General features: G+C 36.4%; 1 protein-coding gene across 2 annotated transcripts in view; it reads right to left on the bottom strand.

Moving 5' to 3' along the window:
• Positions 1-16,324, bottom strand: part of ME1 (malic enzyme 1) — a 151,407-nt gene that overhangs the window by 61,201 nt on the left and 73,882 nt on the right. The window lies entirely within an intron of this gene.

Raw genomic sequence — 16,324 nt, 5'->3', positions numbered from 1 at the left:
AAACTCCCTCTGTCCCTCCTGAATCCCACTTCACTCTCCTAAAATTGCTGTTTATCATTCCCATGCATCCTGCATTTTTACTATAAACGTATAACATCCAAAAGCAAATGTGACATTGTTTTTAAACTTTATATACATAGATAACTGTACATGAATCTGATGGGTATTGAATGATATCTGATTCTTATGACATGATAGTATGGTGCCATTATTAAGAGCTCAGGCTGAATGTGTTCAAATGTCTCTTTTTACAATTTTTCCACAATTATATGATTCTTAGATATATTCATGTGGGCATATGAAGCACAAGTTCCTTCCACTTTTATATACTACTAGAGGCCCAGTGCATGGAATTCGTGCATGCAGGGGGGGGGGGGTCCCTCAGCCCGGCCTGCAATGACGCCAGCATCCCTTGCCCTGGCTTCCAGCCCGAGGCCCCTCCCCTCCCTCCATGCAGCCAGGGGATGGACGCTGGGCTGCATGTTGCCAGGGTGACGCCGCCAGCATCCCACTCCAGTCACTATAGGCTCCGCCATCTTTGTCACAGAGTGATGGCTAACTTACATATTACTCTTTTATTAGATAGGATACAATATTGCATGGTATTTCTATGGCACAATTTATCATTCTCCTGTTGATGGACATTTAGATTACTTCCAATTTTTCATTACTACAAGCAATGTTGCTGTGAAAATTTCTGTACATGTCTCCTTATGAACAAGTTTCTCTGGGGTTCCACTGCTGTGCAGAAGATTATGAAAATCTTAACTATGTTGCCAAAGTGTTTAATGAAGTTATACTCCTGCAAGCAGTGTACATATTCATCCACAGCCTCGCAAGCACTTGGCTAGGTCAGATTTAAACACTTTTGCCAATCTGATGGATGTAAAACGGTAGTTGATATCTGAGAAATGGCAGTATGGTGCTGGGCAGCCATGGAAATATGCTGCTTGGATTGCCCTTCAAAAATAGAACTTGTCTATGAGTGCAGTTAGATAACTGCCTCCAGACACAGTATCTTAAGATCTGCTCCAACATTCCATTCAAGGCCACCCTCCTCCCAGCAAGTCCCCAGTCAATTTCTCAGCACAGCAGTACCACTGGAGCCTGGTCATTCCTCCTCAATGAGAGCTCATCTAACAAGCAATCTTTGCTTTGGAGTTCTCCACTGGGTTGGTTGAGACTTTGCCAGCTCTATATTACAGCCTGAAACTCCCTGCCAATTCTGCTTCCCAGATATGCATGATGGTCTGAAGGCTTTCCCTGCCCAATTCTTTCCCCTCCCTGTTTATGTTCCACAGGCATTACTTCCAATACACTTTTCACACTTCAACTCCATTTTAAGAACTACTAACATGGAAAACTCAAACTGATATGACTGAGTTCATCAGAGCTCAAGCCTCTGCTGAATCCAACTGCTTGGATCTGTATCCAGCTCTACTTATTACTTCTGGATATTGGGTAGGTTGTTAAATTTCCCTAAACCTCAGTTATTTCAACTCTAAAATGGGGATAATAATACCTACCACACAGGTGTGAGCAATTAAAATAATATAAACCTTTGGAAAAACTTCTGGCACATAAAAAGCCCTCAATCAATACTAGTTTTGTTTGCCCAGTGTGATTTCCTTATTTACCACAGGAGTTGTGATTAAGCTCCAGGATATATGAAACCATGAGCATAAACAATGGCCTGGGGATACTCATTGCTCCTTTCTTTAGGTAGATGTGTATATTTAGTAGGTGTTATTATAACATGTTGGTAAACAGTGACCTCAAATCAAATCCTCAGTGATAATGAATAATCCCAGTCTGATTATCTCTGTCAATGATTAATTTATATTCTAAAAACATTTGTGTTTTGATTTTTTTTTTGCTTATAATAAATTATATATACAAGCAACATTAAAGAATATAAACTGCAAGACTGGAAAATCATTGGTGGGAGGCTTTGATTAAATACCATTTCTATCAAAGTGCACTATATATTTGGATCTTATAGTGTACAAATCTTGACAACTGTTCTATTAGCTTACTTTCAGGAAGATATTAAGAATCAAACACTATCATAAAATATTCTCATAAGTCAAAACATATTTAGTATTCTTTTTTAAATTGACATTTTCCCCCTGAAATTATTTTCCCAGAAATACCACCAGTTTTCCCTTTTTTGTTGTTGTTTTCTAAAATTTAGAATAATGACAGATGGAAATGAAGAAAGGTCAGGAAAGAAGCTCAGTAACTAATGCATTCTTCTTGCATTCCAGTCCTCAGAGGCCAGGTTAATGAGAATTTGGAAGAGTAATTAGTATTTAAGACCCAGTCAAACATTTATTGTAATGTGATACTATTCCCTATCTTCAGTTTAAAAACTAGGAGTTTGGCCAAATATAAACTGTTGGAATAAGTAGATGCCTGGAAAAATAGAAGTCTCCATTAGCTTGCTGAAATATATTTTCTGTCTCATTCCAAAATCCTGTAATTCTCCATTGCAAGAAAAATAACTTCTGTATTGTTCCAAAACCCATATGAAATATATGCCCAGAGGACAACCTCTGATGCATTTGTGCAAAGAGATCATATATCTCATTCTTTAATCGACCCAATGGGAAAAAACAAAACAAAATCAAACCCTAGATAGTGCATCAAAAACAGTGCTGGGGCAAGGGGCAGCGGGGAAAATGATTTGTACTATCTCGTCAGTAAAATGAATGCTCAAACTTCAATTGATTTGCATAGTAAGTTCTGATTAGGTTTGGTAAGTCATATAGCTATAAAAATATATTTCTTATCAGACTACATCTGTTTTTTTCATACTATAATATAACTTATAAAATATCACTCTTCATTTCTTTTTTACTTGTTAACTAAAACTCCAGAACAGATTAGGTTTCATATTTCTGGGTAAATGATCAAAATCCTTCTTCTTCCTAAAACCCCCTCAAAATAAACAAAGCTTGATCTTTATGCAGTACATATCCTATTTAACCCCTACACTTTCTTCTGGCCAAAGTGATCACTACATCCTTTAGTGATTAGCAACCTCTGAGGAACTGGGTTTCTCAGAAACTTGTGCTACAGTAATGTTAACTCGGATTTTGAAAAAAATAGGAATCCTTGCCCAAATGGTTTTGAGAACCAGTACGTAAAACAAAACACGTCTCTTCACTCAGCACTTGAGTTCTCAGAACCTGAACCTACTATTTACTATAAAGTGATCATCTCTGAGAAGAGGATGCATAAAATGTGAATTTATCATTCTAGCTGAACTAGAAAATACCTTTCCATGGCCCAGAGAGAGTAGAAAAGAATACCGAGAGACCCTGTACATGTAACCCTTAACACAGGGTTAAAAAAGGTTCTGAGTTGCTAAATAGTTTATAATAAAGATCCAAACCTGTAAGAGTTCATTATTGTTCTATACCAGTGATGGCGAACCTTTTGAGCTCAGCGTGTCAGCATTTTGAAAAACCCTAACTTAACTCTGGTGCCGTGTCACATATAGAAATTTTTTGATATTTGCAACCATAGTAAAGCAAAGACTTATATTTTTGATATTTATTTTATATATTTAAATGCCATTTAACAAAGAAAAATCAACCAAAAAAATGAGTTCGCGTGTCACCTCTGACACGCGTGTCATAGGTTCGCCGTCACTGTTCTATACTCATAAATAGAATAAGGACGTCATTTTTTTGAAGGGAAAATTTTAAATGTCAAAACAAGACATATGTATCATTAAAGCAAAAAAACCCCAAAAACCCAACTAAGTTAATTTCAAATAAAGAGAAGTTTGTGGCTAGGCTAAGAAGTAAAATAAAAAAAATCTAACCAAGGAACCCACACAAAATTTCAGGAAAGGATCTTTTGCTTTCTGGTAATACAAATTATAAAGATCTCAAAAAGGAATGGGCTTATAATTCAAGGACATGCCTATCTCAAGATTATTTATTGGTATAGCTCTCTTTTCAAACCTAGACATTAAATAATAAAATTCATGACGTTCCACAAAATTCAAAACGGATAAAATTTTTAAAAGAAAGTATGTCAAATGATAACTTATAGACGTAGTCATGAATGCACCAAGTTTTATTTTCCTGTGGGTGGCTCTATCTGATCATAAGAGGAAGAGGTTTATGGCAGTTTAATGCGGGGGAGGGTGGAGGAGAGAATGTGGCTACCACTGAGTCACAGGGAGACTGTAACTGGTTTTTTGAAAGTTGACAATGCTTAAATCATAAGCATATGTGCAGTAAAGAAGTTCCCACTCTTGTTTCTCATATGAGCTGTATTAGTCACTTTGTTTTCCCCCAAGTTGATAACAATAACATTCTGTGGATTCTGTGGTTTTCAGGAAAAAAAATGGTAAGGTTTATATTTTCAAACCCCCAGTTAAGAAAAAATATTTCAATAAAAGAGAATACAGATTCAGAGAGATGCTGGTTGTAAGCAAAATTTCAGCTATGGGACACACCAAATTCTCCACATACCAAGCAATGTAAAGACAATATGGGATATATAATCTAAAAAATGTTTGAGGTTGATTTCCCTTATACTCAATTATTCTAATAGATTGAGATTTTTTATTTTGCAGTGCCAAATCAGATGAAATCAATACAACTTTGAAAGACTTTATGTCTGTTGACAAGAACCTACTTTATCTAATGTACTATAAAAGTTTTATGACACTGTCTGCTGCTTTAGTTAAGCTTTATTCTATGGGGGCTTTTTAACTGTACTCTCATGTGTGCCCCAGGGACCTTATTTGGTTAAGTGCCTGTTAACCCTTTCATGTCAAGTATATCCTATTTTTATAATGGAAAAAGAAAAGTGAGTTTTCAGTGGAAATGTGTTTTTTTGTTGTTTGTTTTGTTTAGTTGTGTGTTTTCTTTTTTCCAGGGGAAATGTTTTCATCTTTACCTTGCTTAATTCACTGCTCTGTTTGGTCCCATTAATTTCCTCTTTCCTGAAACTCTTGTCTTACTGATGCCTTTCCAGCAGTAAGTTGGTATTTCCCAATGCTCTGCTAACATTGAAATATGGGGGAGAATATAAAATTATTTTATGCTTACTACCTGCTTTTTAAAAATTTTTATTTGGATTTCTCTTATGATATTGCTGTGCTATGCTTAAATTAAAAAGAAGAAATGGAAAGCACACATTTATAAATTTATTAATTGCAAAAAGTTCTATCATTAATAACAAACTGCAACAGGAAAGAGACTAATAACTTACATGCTAATAGTTCTCTAGCTCTGCAATAAACTTAAGAAAGTAAAGATTTTTAGAATGAAATATAGCACGTTAAGTCTTAAGACACAGAGATATCAGTTTTGAAATAAAATGAACCCCACCTCCAGGAAATACTTAAAAGATGAATGTTAGCATTCCAATTTAGAAGAAAATATAGCAATTAACATTCTCTCAAATATAACTTTTAATATATTTTGTGAATTAAATGATGAAAATAAGGCCAGTCACTTAGATATTCGTTATCTTTTGTAAACAGAATATTTACATTCTCATATTCACTCATTGTAAGAGGCAAAATATATAAGTAACAGACCATTTACCTACTACAACTTTGATGATAATGTTTGAAACTCAATGGCTTTTGAACCTGAGTATAAATCTTCTAACAGGCATAGATTTCAGCCCCACTTTAATCAAAATCAACCAATGATTCTACATTAGCAAAAACACATTGAAAACCAATGCTCACATGCCCACCACAAGTATGTTAGCTCTGGATCTTGGGTAATTACAGGTCAAGGAAGATTAGAGGCAAAGTTAGGCTTATTTAAGGTAACACAACATGGGGAAAGGATTCATACAGGACACGATAAGGCAAGGTCACAGTTTGGGCTGTCAAACTAAAATTGAGAACAAAAATAAGATTTAGAATCCAACTCAGTTTACCAGAAACTTCCTATCCTCCTGGACCTTTTACCATCTGTATCCCAGAATTCTGAATCTAGGGTCAGGATTCTAGTATGACATGCAAACCGCTTGGATGTGGACACTCCAGTCATTACAACAAGAAAAAAAGCTGGACAAACTCAAAATAGTACCTTCTTAATCCAATTTTGCTGCCCCCAAAACTGAAGAGACAAACAGGCAAATACAAAGAATCACAGCTTACCTGGAACAGAAGGCCAGGAGCAATCCCTGCAACTGGAGCCAATATCTGTGCCAATGCTTTCAACTATAATTGATGAATATTTGGCAGCTCAGTGTAGACTAACCAGAGAGTTAACAACTCCTAGGTAGGGGAGAGGGGGCAGTCTTGGGGAGAGCCCACCTACAGTTTTGCCTCCAGGAACCTCACCAGGTTCTCACTGGGAAGACTGGAGAAATCCTCTTATGCTTCCAGCAGAGGAATAGAAAAAGTAAGCATTTTGAAATATACCCAGAGTCCTCAATTCTCCTTTTAAAAGGCTCCTCTAGCCTTTAACCTGGAGAAAATGAAATACCCAACTCCAGCTCCTTCTAACTTTTAAAGTGAGGAAGGGAAATACTCATCTTAGGCTCAGTAGAAGACTGAGACCTAAATATAGGGTTATAATATGCTTCCATTCTCCCCACATCTTATTACTACCTCAACAGGGCTCCAATAAAATAACAGGAGATTACAACTAAAAGAACTGCTAGCCTCAAACTCTACTTAATAAATCTGTGAGGAAATCCCAAAGACATGGGGAAGATAAGCGGCACTGAGGAAAATTTATCCGCTAACACCACAGCTAAGCAAGTAGTAAGCACAGCCTAACTGCTAGCTAGACCAGAACCCTCACTCTGAAGGCCTTAGTTTCTTTTACTTTGTACCATCATGTCCATCTTTCAACAAAAAGTTACAAGGGAGTTAAAGGGTAAAAAATATAGTCTGAAAAGACAACGCAAGCACTAGAACTAGAATCAGATATGATAGAGCTTTGGGAGTAATCAGACCAGGAATTTCAAGTATCTATGATTAATATGTTAAAGGGCCTAATAGATAAAATAGTAGTAGACAATATGTAAGAACATATGGGTAACATTAAACAGAAGAGATGATAGCTCTAAGAAAGAATGAAAAAGAAATGTTAGAAATATAAATGAAGTAATATAAATGATATATAAATGAAAATTGCATTTGATGGATTCATCTATAAACTGGACATGGAGAAGAAAAAAATTAGTGAGCTTGAAGAAATGTCAATAGGAATTCCCAAACGTGAAATGCAAAGAGAAAAAGAACAGAATACTCAAGAACTATGGGACAATTACAAAGAGTGTAACATACACACAATGGATATAACAAGGAGAGTAAATATTTGAGATAATAATGGAGAATAATTTTTATTAATTAAGATTAATGATAGACACCAAACTACATATCCAAGAAACTCAAAAAACACCAACAGGATAATACCAAAAAAAATCTATAATTAGGTATATCATATTCAAAATGTAGAAAATCAAAGGCAAAGAGAAAACTTCGAAAGAATCCAGAAAAAAAACACACACCTTATCTACAGAGGGAAAAGATTAAGGATTACACCAAGAAGAAACAAAATTGAAATATTGTAAGTATTAAATGAAAGTATTAAAAGAAAAAACCAACCTAGAATTCTGTAGCCAGTGAAATTATCTTTCAGAAGTGAAGGAGAGACTTTCTCAGACAACCAAAAATGGAAGGGTTTTTCACCAGACCTGCCTTGCAAAAAAGTTCTGCCTGTTGACCTCCTTTACCGTTTGCTAGCTCCCCCCATCTCTTTCTTTTTATACTAGGCTAGAGGCCCAGTGCACAAAAATTCATGCACTCAGGCGGGGGGGAGGCCCTCAGCCCAGCCTGTGCCCTCTCACAGTCCGGGACCCCTAGAGGATGTCTACCTGCCAGCTTAGGCCCGCTCCCTGTCAGTCAGACATCCCTCTGGCAGCCTGGGAGCCCTCGGGGGATGTCTGATTAACAGCTTAGGTGTGCTCCCCACAGGGAGTGGGCCTAATCCATTAGTTGGACATCCTTAGGGCTGCCTCGGAGGCAGGAGAGGCTCTAGTCAGCCTCTGCTGCTACACTAGCCAGCCATGAGCCGGCTTCTGGCTGAGCAGCACTCTCCCTGTGGATGTGCACTGACCACCAGGAGGCAGCTTCTGCGTTGAGCGTCTGCCCCCTGGTGGTCAGTGCACATCATAGTGACTGGTCATTCCTGGTCGTTCTGCTGTTAGGGTCAATTTGCATATTACCCTTTTATTATATGGGATAACTCCTTGGATTTCCTTTACTTACAGTATCTGTTAGATGCTGTGTCTTTTAGAACTCTGTGTATTTCAAGTTTTGGCTCCTCCAATTGTTCTTTTTGCTGCACATGTTTTGAGAAGATGGTGAATAAATTAAACAAATAAAAAACACTGCCCATAATAGTGAAATAATTGACCCAATAACCCACTGTCTAAACATGTGGAAGTGTGACAAAATTTCTATAATCCTAGCCTCACCATGAACACATGTATTGGGTATTAGTTGATTATAAGAACTCTGTGCAGGTGCATCTGATAATACTAGCAATATATATCTCAGTGCCCAGAACAACACCTGGCACATAGCAAGTATTCATTATTTCTTAAATCTATTGATTTTTTTTTTAAAAAAGAATATTTAATACCTGATGAGAAGTAACAAATAATATTTTCTATACTTGCTATAATACCCATCTCACAAATAAAATTAAGTTTTCTATATTGGTCTGCATTTCTGAAATCTAACTTTACAGAAGTATTACGAGTATGCCTGGGAAACATCTTACATCTGGCACATTACTAGGTGTTGAGACCAGGTGTCTAAGTCTTTAAATATAAAACACTCACTTGTCTCACTTGTGAAAAAATATTTTAAAAGTTTTCCAGATATGTATGTAGATTTAGGCAGCCTTACCCCATGATTAAAAACAATTTCATAGAAATTTTATACAACTTTTCAAAATATCAAGACATGACATGATAGTGAACTCAAATGGCTAAAGTGAGCAAAATCTGCTCCTAATTTTAATTTCATATGGTTTGGCACTTAAAAAGAACAGTTAATACTAAACTATTCTTTTTGTAAAAGTCTGAAGAGACAAGCTAGATAAGTCTTCTCTGACAATTCATCTTCCCCAGGTTACTTATTAGATACACTGTTTCTTATATTCTTACATACCTTAAACTCATTTCCACTGAAGGGCTTACTGAAAATGTCTGTTTATTTATCTCTCTCCCCAACAATACTGAGTTCCTTAAAAACATTTAGCAAAATGAATGCCTGATACATATAGGTGCTCAATGTGTTTGCTGAATAAATAAATAATCCAAGGTACTCTAAATATTGCCTTTGACTAAGTTTATAGAAATCATTTATATGAGGGGGGACAACTCTACTATAGGGATAGCTAATTTCTCTTACTGTACACGAATCAACAATGTTTGGATTTTTTTTCCCTTAATCTTCACTATTATTTGTTTTCCAATTGGTCGATACAGCTTATCCAGAAAAAAAAGTTTAACTTAGCTAAAAAAATATTGGTATGACTGTGAACACACATTCACATTAAGATCTGTCTAGGCTATATAGCATGCTCTTTTCCTACATATGGCATTATATACTTGCTTGTTCTGTCTTTTCTTAACATCAGAATGCTGAGAACGAAAAAAAGTACATAGGAGTACAATATATTATAAAACTAACACACAACCTTAACCACAAGAGTATAATATACATTTCACAGTCATTGAAAAGTTATTATGTGCCAGAGACAGTCAAAACCAAGAGACTTGTTTTTTTCTGTTTTGTCCTTTCACCTGAAACAAAAAGCACGAAAGCTTTATTCTCGTTAACTCCCAGCTTTAAGTTCAAATGTAAAACATCTTAATGTAAAATACTTTGAAAGCAGATATAAACTGAATGAATCCAACAAATATTTACTGAGCATTTCCTAGGAGTCAGGCTCTAGGGGTAGAGCAGTGAACCAAAGAGAAAAAAAAAATCCTTGCCTTCATTGGATTCATACTGTATTTATTTAAGACAGATATAAATAAGTAATTATACAACATGTTCTATGGTGATAAGTAGTGTAGCAAAAGCCAGCCAGCATGAAGGGTGCAATTTTGAGTTTAGACCTGAAGGAGGGAGGGGAAAGGGAAAGAGAAATGCCTGAGGGTTAAGACAACAGCAGGGCAAAGAACCTGAAAGAGTGTATTTGAAGTGGACAGGAAAGAGCAAGATTTGGAATGCACATTGAATGAAACTTCTGTTGAATGCACGCACATTTCCTATTTGCTTATAATTCAAGTACCAGAAAATATCTTCAAACTGTTTTATTTGTTTAGGGAAGTTAAAATGTTTAGAGAAAGAGGAAAATGCATAGTTTTCAAACAAATCACCTAATTTTCCATAGCTTCCTTCTCACAGTTATTAGGGTTTATCATCATGGCTACATGTGTAAAATCCAGCCCGAAGCTTACAGCTATTGGCGTTTCTATTTTCACCCTGACAGCGACAGCTGCGTTTGTAAGTGGTCTCAACACAGACCGTGCTGCACATGCCACAGTATTTGCATGGACACATTTGGATAGCACTGCTTTAAATCAGACAGCAATGCAACGCAATGAGTCAGCGCATGGGCTCTGGAGCCAGGCTGATGTGGAACCTCAGTCCTGTCACTTTCTAGTTGAGTAGCTATAGAAATGTCCGTAATCTCTCTGTGCCTCTGTTTCTTATCTGAAAAATGGGGATAACTAATTATAAGAATGTCATAGAACTGTTTTGAGGATTTAAAGTATGTAAATTAGAACAAAGCCTGGGATATACCATAAAAATGCATTAGCTGTGGGAGTGAGTGAAAAGGTGAAGGGATTAAAAAGTACAGGTTAGTAGTTACAAAACAGTCACGGGGATGTAAAGTACAGGATGGGAAATATCTCTATATAAAAGCCTAAGTGACCAAATGACCGAATGACCTAACAACCAGTCGCTATGATGTGCACTGACTACCAGGGGGCAGACGCTCAATGCAGGAGCTGCCACCTGGTGGTCAGTGTGCTCCCAGGGCCAACCTCCCGTAGTCCCTCCTCCCGGCTGACCAGCCCCAATGACCCCCATAGGGGCGGCTGGCCAACCTTCCGTGGCCCCTCTCCCTGGCCGGCCAACCTCCTGTGGCCCCTCCCCCTGCTGGCCAACCTTCCATGGCCCCGATCGGCCCCAATCACCGGCCAGGCAGAGGGACCCCACCTGTGCACGAATCTGTGCACTGAGCCTCTAGTAGTCAATAATATTGTAATAACTAAATATGGTGTCAGGCAAGTACTGGAAATATGAGGCATGAAACACTTTGTAAAGCATACACCTAACTATCTAACAACTATGCTGTGTACATGAAACTAATATAAAATAATTTTGAATGTAAACTGTAATTTTAAAAACCTAAAAAAATGTATCAACTGTTATGATAGTTGTTATTATTAATATTGATGGAACACAACTGGTGGTTTTTATATATCATAAACACAATAAGAAGTAATTATGATTCCTTATTTTTATTTATTTAGTTTAAAATATATTTTATTAACTTTTTACAGAGAGGAAGGGAGAGGGATAGAGAGTCAGAAACATCGATGAGAGAGATACATCGATCAGCTGCCTCCTGCACATCCCCCAGTGGGGATGTGCCCGCAACCCAGGTACATGCCCTTGACCGGAATCGAACCTGGGACCTTTCAGTCCGTAGGCCAACGCTCTATCCACTGAGCCAAACCGGTTAGGGCATGATTCCTTATTTTTAAATATTTGCTCTCTCTGGATGGCAACAGTAAAAATCATTCTTTAATTTCTGAAGATTCAAATCCATGATAAGATCTGAATGCATATCAAGTATTCGTTCTTAAATTTAAACAGATATGTCTACATGTCAAGAAAACAAACAATGCATTAAAATTGAGTCAGCTTCTGATAATTTCTAAGATGGAAAAGATATGCCGTTTAATACCCGATATTTATGAGTCCCCAGTCATGTGTAAAAAGTATACTTAAAAGCAAATTCTTTTGCATTTCATAACATTTAGAAGAACATCATAGAGTGTACTTACACAAACCTAGATGGTGGAGCCTAACTAGGTTATATGTTATAGCCTATTTCTTTTAGGTTACAAGTTTGTACTGCATGTTACTGTACAAAACAACGGGGGATTAAATCAAGCACAACGGAAAATGATGCAATTCAGAGACTCAGTAAGCACGAGATGTCTGAGGCTACTGCTGGTGTAACACAGCATCCTGTTTTACAGAAAACTCTTTAATAAGTAGACAGAGCACGCTCTAAAAAACAAAGTATAGTATAATAACTACATAAACCAGTAATAGCTGTTGATTATCAAGTATTATGTACTGTACATAATTGTACGTGCTACACTTTTACACGGCTGACAGTGCATAAATAAATGAGCAGGGAGCATATATAGTGTGGAGACGCTGGAAAAAGGGATGGTTCAAATCCCAGGCAAGATGGAGAGGGATGGCATGAGATTTCCTCATGCTACTCAGAACTGCACAATATTTAAAATTTATGAGTTGTTTATGTCTACCAAAAAAGTTTCCTTTAATATTTTTGGACTTTATTTGGAAAATTGTGCTTCTCTAGTTCACATTAGATAAGGGGGCAGATATAATAGTCCTCCCCTAATCTGCAAAATGAAACTGCAGATAAGGGGGGGCCACTATATAAAGGATTCGTGGAGAGGAGGAGGGTGACAAGAAGCAGGCTAAGTGCAAGAGCCAGATCAGAAGGGATTTATAAGTAGAAGGTGAAAACAGTTAATAAAGGGGGAAAGGTAAGCTCTTGAAGACTTACTGTTAGGATACAAAAGAAACTAGAAATTACTGAAAGGTTCTTTATGGTGATAAAGATATAAAGGGGTAAAGTCTAGGGAAGTTGGGTTATGGTTATGGAAATGGTGTCAAGAGTGTAGATCAAGGACATAACAGAGGAACTGTCTACATGGACTTAGTAATGAAACTGTTCTTTTTTTAAAATACATTTTATTATTTTTTTACAGAGAGGAAGGGAGAGGGATAGAGAGCTAGAAACATCGATGAGAGAAAAACATCGATTAGCTGCCTCCTGCACCCCCCCCCCCCTACTGGGGATGTGCCCACAACCAAGGTACATGCCCTTGACTGGAATCGAACCTGGGACTCTTCAGTCCACAGGCCGACGCTCTATCCACTGAGCCAAACCGGTCAGGGCATGAATCTGTTCTTAAGATAAATGCATTGGGGAATCATAGCAGATACTCAAGAAGAAAAAATTATTTCAATTTCTGCTTTGGGATATAATCAGATGGTACTGTTTAAAGATAATTTTTAAAGAAAGAGAGATAGTGAAGAAGTGAACTAGTTGATAGTTGATTTGCATATTTGGCTTATATAAGCCTAAGTCTCCTTTTTAATCTTGCAAATTAATTCAATAGTTTTTAGTATCTTCATATCATCTTTTATTGAGGAAATAATTCTTGTCACGGACTTGATTTGAAGCTGACTTACAACGAATATGCAGCATAGGAAATGTAATACAAGGCAAATAAAAAGTTTTTGTAAGAATTTTTTCTTTTGAATTAATCACCTTTAACTCCTGATGAAAAAAACTTTGGGCAAAACAAGGAAAAACTAAGTAATTTAAAATGTTGAATGAGAAATATATTCCTCTGGGTCAAGTATAATTATATGATGTGATGATCAAACATTTTCAACTGACTCATAATGATCCCAACTATAAATGAATCACTGAATTTTTTGATACAGCTCATCCCTGAATGTTTAAACAAAATACAGATTCTTTAGTACTTTAATAGAACCCTAAAGTTAGAACACTTTAGAAAATGCTTAATTCTAATAAATACTTCCACTTAAGGCAGAAACCTGTATGTTTTATGTTTATATTTATATTACATTATATATTTATATTGTATAATGTATATATTATGTTTATATTAAGTGTATCTGCCCACATACGTAAAGTGACAGAGAGGTCACAAATAATATTTACAACAAAAACAACCAAAAATAACAACTACTGAGTAATTTTTATTGAAAAGCATTGTAGTAAATACTTCTACACGTATATACATATATATATTAATCCTCACCTGAGAATATATTTGTATTGATTTTAGAGAGACAAGAAGGGGGAGAGAGAGAAAGAGAAAAACAGAAATCTGTTGCCTCTCCTTGACCAGGGATTGAACCCAAAACCTAGGTATGTGCCCCGACTGGGAATCAAACCCACAGTCTTTTGGTGTATGGGACAATGCTCTAACCAACTGAGCCACCTGGCCAGGGCATGAATACTTTTATATACATTATTTTATTTCTGAACAATTCCAACTATTAAGTGTTCTCTCTAACATTAATGCAAATTTGCCAACCTATAAATTTTTATTAAATTACTGGCCCTCATCATCCTCCCTTGGGAAAAAAATTGTACTTACTATTTGTATTACTTAACAAAAGTAATTTTGCTTCTTAATGTTTCATCTCAATCATCACAACAACCCTATGAAGTAGGTGCTGTTATTATTTTTCACTTTTTTTCTGGAGAGGTAAGCAACTTTCCCAAGGTTGCAAATGTAGTAGTTGATGGAGCCAAAGGTTGACTTCAAAGCCCCAGTTTTGCTTATCACATGTCCCTGAGACAGGGGCCTAGTACACTGACAAAATCATGGTTCTAAACTTCCCAAACTGAGGGTCAGGTCCCAAACCATGGTGAAGTCCATGAAGTAAGAAACATCATTCTATAAGGCCTCGGTAGAAATGGACTACAAACCTATCCAGGCAATACCACTCTAATATGTGCTCAGTAAGACAGCCTTTTCTCCATTATAATGTTTACATACCCAAATCTAACCATATTGGTTAAGAATAATAACAATTGCTTATTTTGTTTCTATTCATATATGTGGCAGTCTTCGCCACCTATACTGTAGAATGTGGTTTTATTTTGACTGAAGATGTAAAAAAAAAAAAAAAAAAAAAAATGGGTCACCATCTGTGGATGCCACAACAAAGTCTTAAGAATTAATCACTACATGATGGTTAAATCAAAAGCATTACATGCTGTGTCAGTTTTGGCTTGTTTTATAATTTGTGAAATAAAAAAACAGTCAAATGATGGAAAACTAAGCTAGCCAGAATGTGATCATCTTGGCAATATGAATGATTATTTTGTTCTTATGTCCTGATTGTGGCAAATTTTATATAAATTTTGTTATAGTTTTAAATAATGGGACTTTGAAATCTATCAGCTCAGAAAATATTTACTGCCAACCTGCATTAAATGTAGTTAGATTACTTTATGTAACATACTGACTTCAGAACCTCTTAGCCCTCAAGGGATAATCTGTTTGTTGTGAAACTTGGGAAAATCAGGTATTCACCCTCACCACATCCCTATTTTCCTACTTTCTACATGAAAATGATGGTATTAACTCAGCAGATGTAGGACATATTTAAACTTTAATTTTCTAGTATGGTGAAAGATTGTTGCCAATCCACTCACATTCTCTTGTGTGGCCTCCATTAGAATAGCTCAATCCAGTTTAACAAATATATATTGCATATCTAAGTATTTTGGCCAGGAATTGACATAGAAACTTGTTTATAAAATGAACAAGCTAGATTCCTGTCCTTGAGGAAATACATATTCTATTATCAGAGACACACAGTAAGCAAAACATGTAATAAATGAATAAATTATATAAAATTATAAAATAAGAAAAGTACAGCAAAGGCAAGAGTATCAGGAGAGCCAGGCATGGGGAGAAGAAGGGGTAGATTTCAGTATTATATGGAGAATCTGGATACTAGTAAGCCTCAGGAGAAGGTGCGACTGCAACAAGTACTGACAACAATAAGGTCATTTACCAAGTTGATTTCTTGGGGTAGAATATTTCAGACAGGGGAGAGCAAGGGCAAATACTCTGAGATGGAAACATGCTTTAAGAGTTCATTGACAGCAAAGTGTGGAGAGTGTGGCTGCAGCGAGTGCATCAGAGGTCGTGAGGGGCCATTATAAGGACTCCCACCTTTACTGTCTGAAAGGTAGTGATCATCAACAATAAGGACAGGTCAAGATATGATATTAATTGCAAATTAGATCTCACATTTCCTAGAGAATGTCTTTATAAGGGATTGCTGAATTGAAAAAAGTCCCCTTAAATTTCTGATCTTACCCTCAACCAACTTTCTAATATCTTTTTCTTAATTACCCTTTTACTTTCATCTTTAATCTCCAATGATAAAATAATATATATCTCATTCAAA

The sequence above is a fragment of the Myotis myotis genome, unplaced genomic scaffold (assembly GCF_014108235.1).
Source record: "Myotis myotis isolate mMyoMyo1 unplaced genomic scaffold, mMyoMyo1.p scaffold_m19_p_7, whole genome shotgun sequence".
NCBI lineage: Eukaryota > Metazoa > Chordata > Mammalia > Chiroptera > Vespertilionidae > Myotis > Myotis myotis.
The sequence above is the reverse complement of the archived record's forward strand: the minus strand, read 5'-3'. Positions and strand labels throughout refer to the sequence as shown.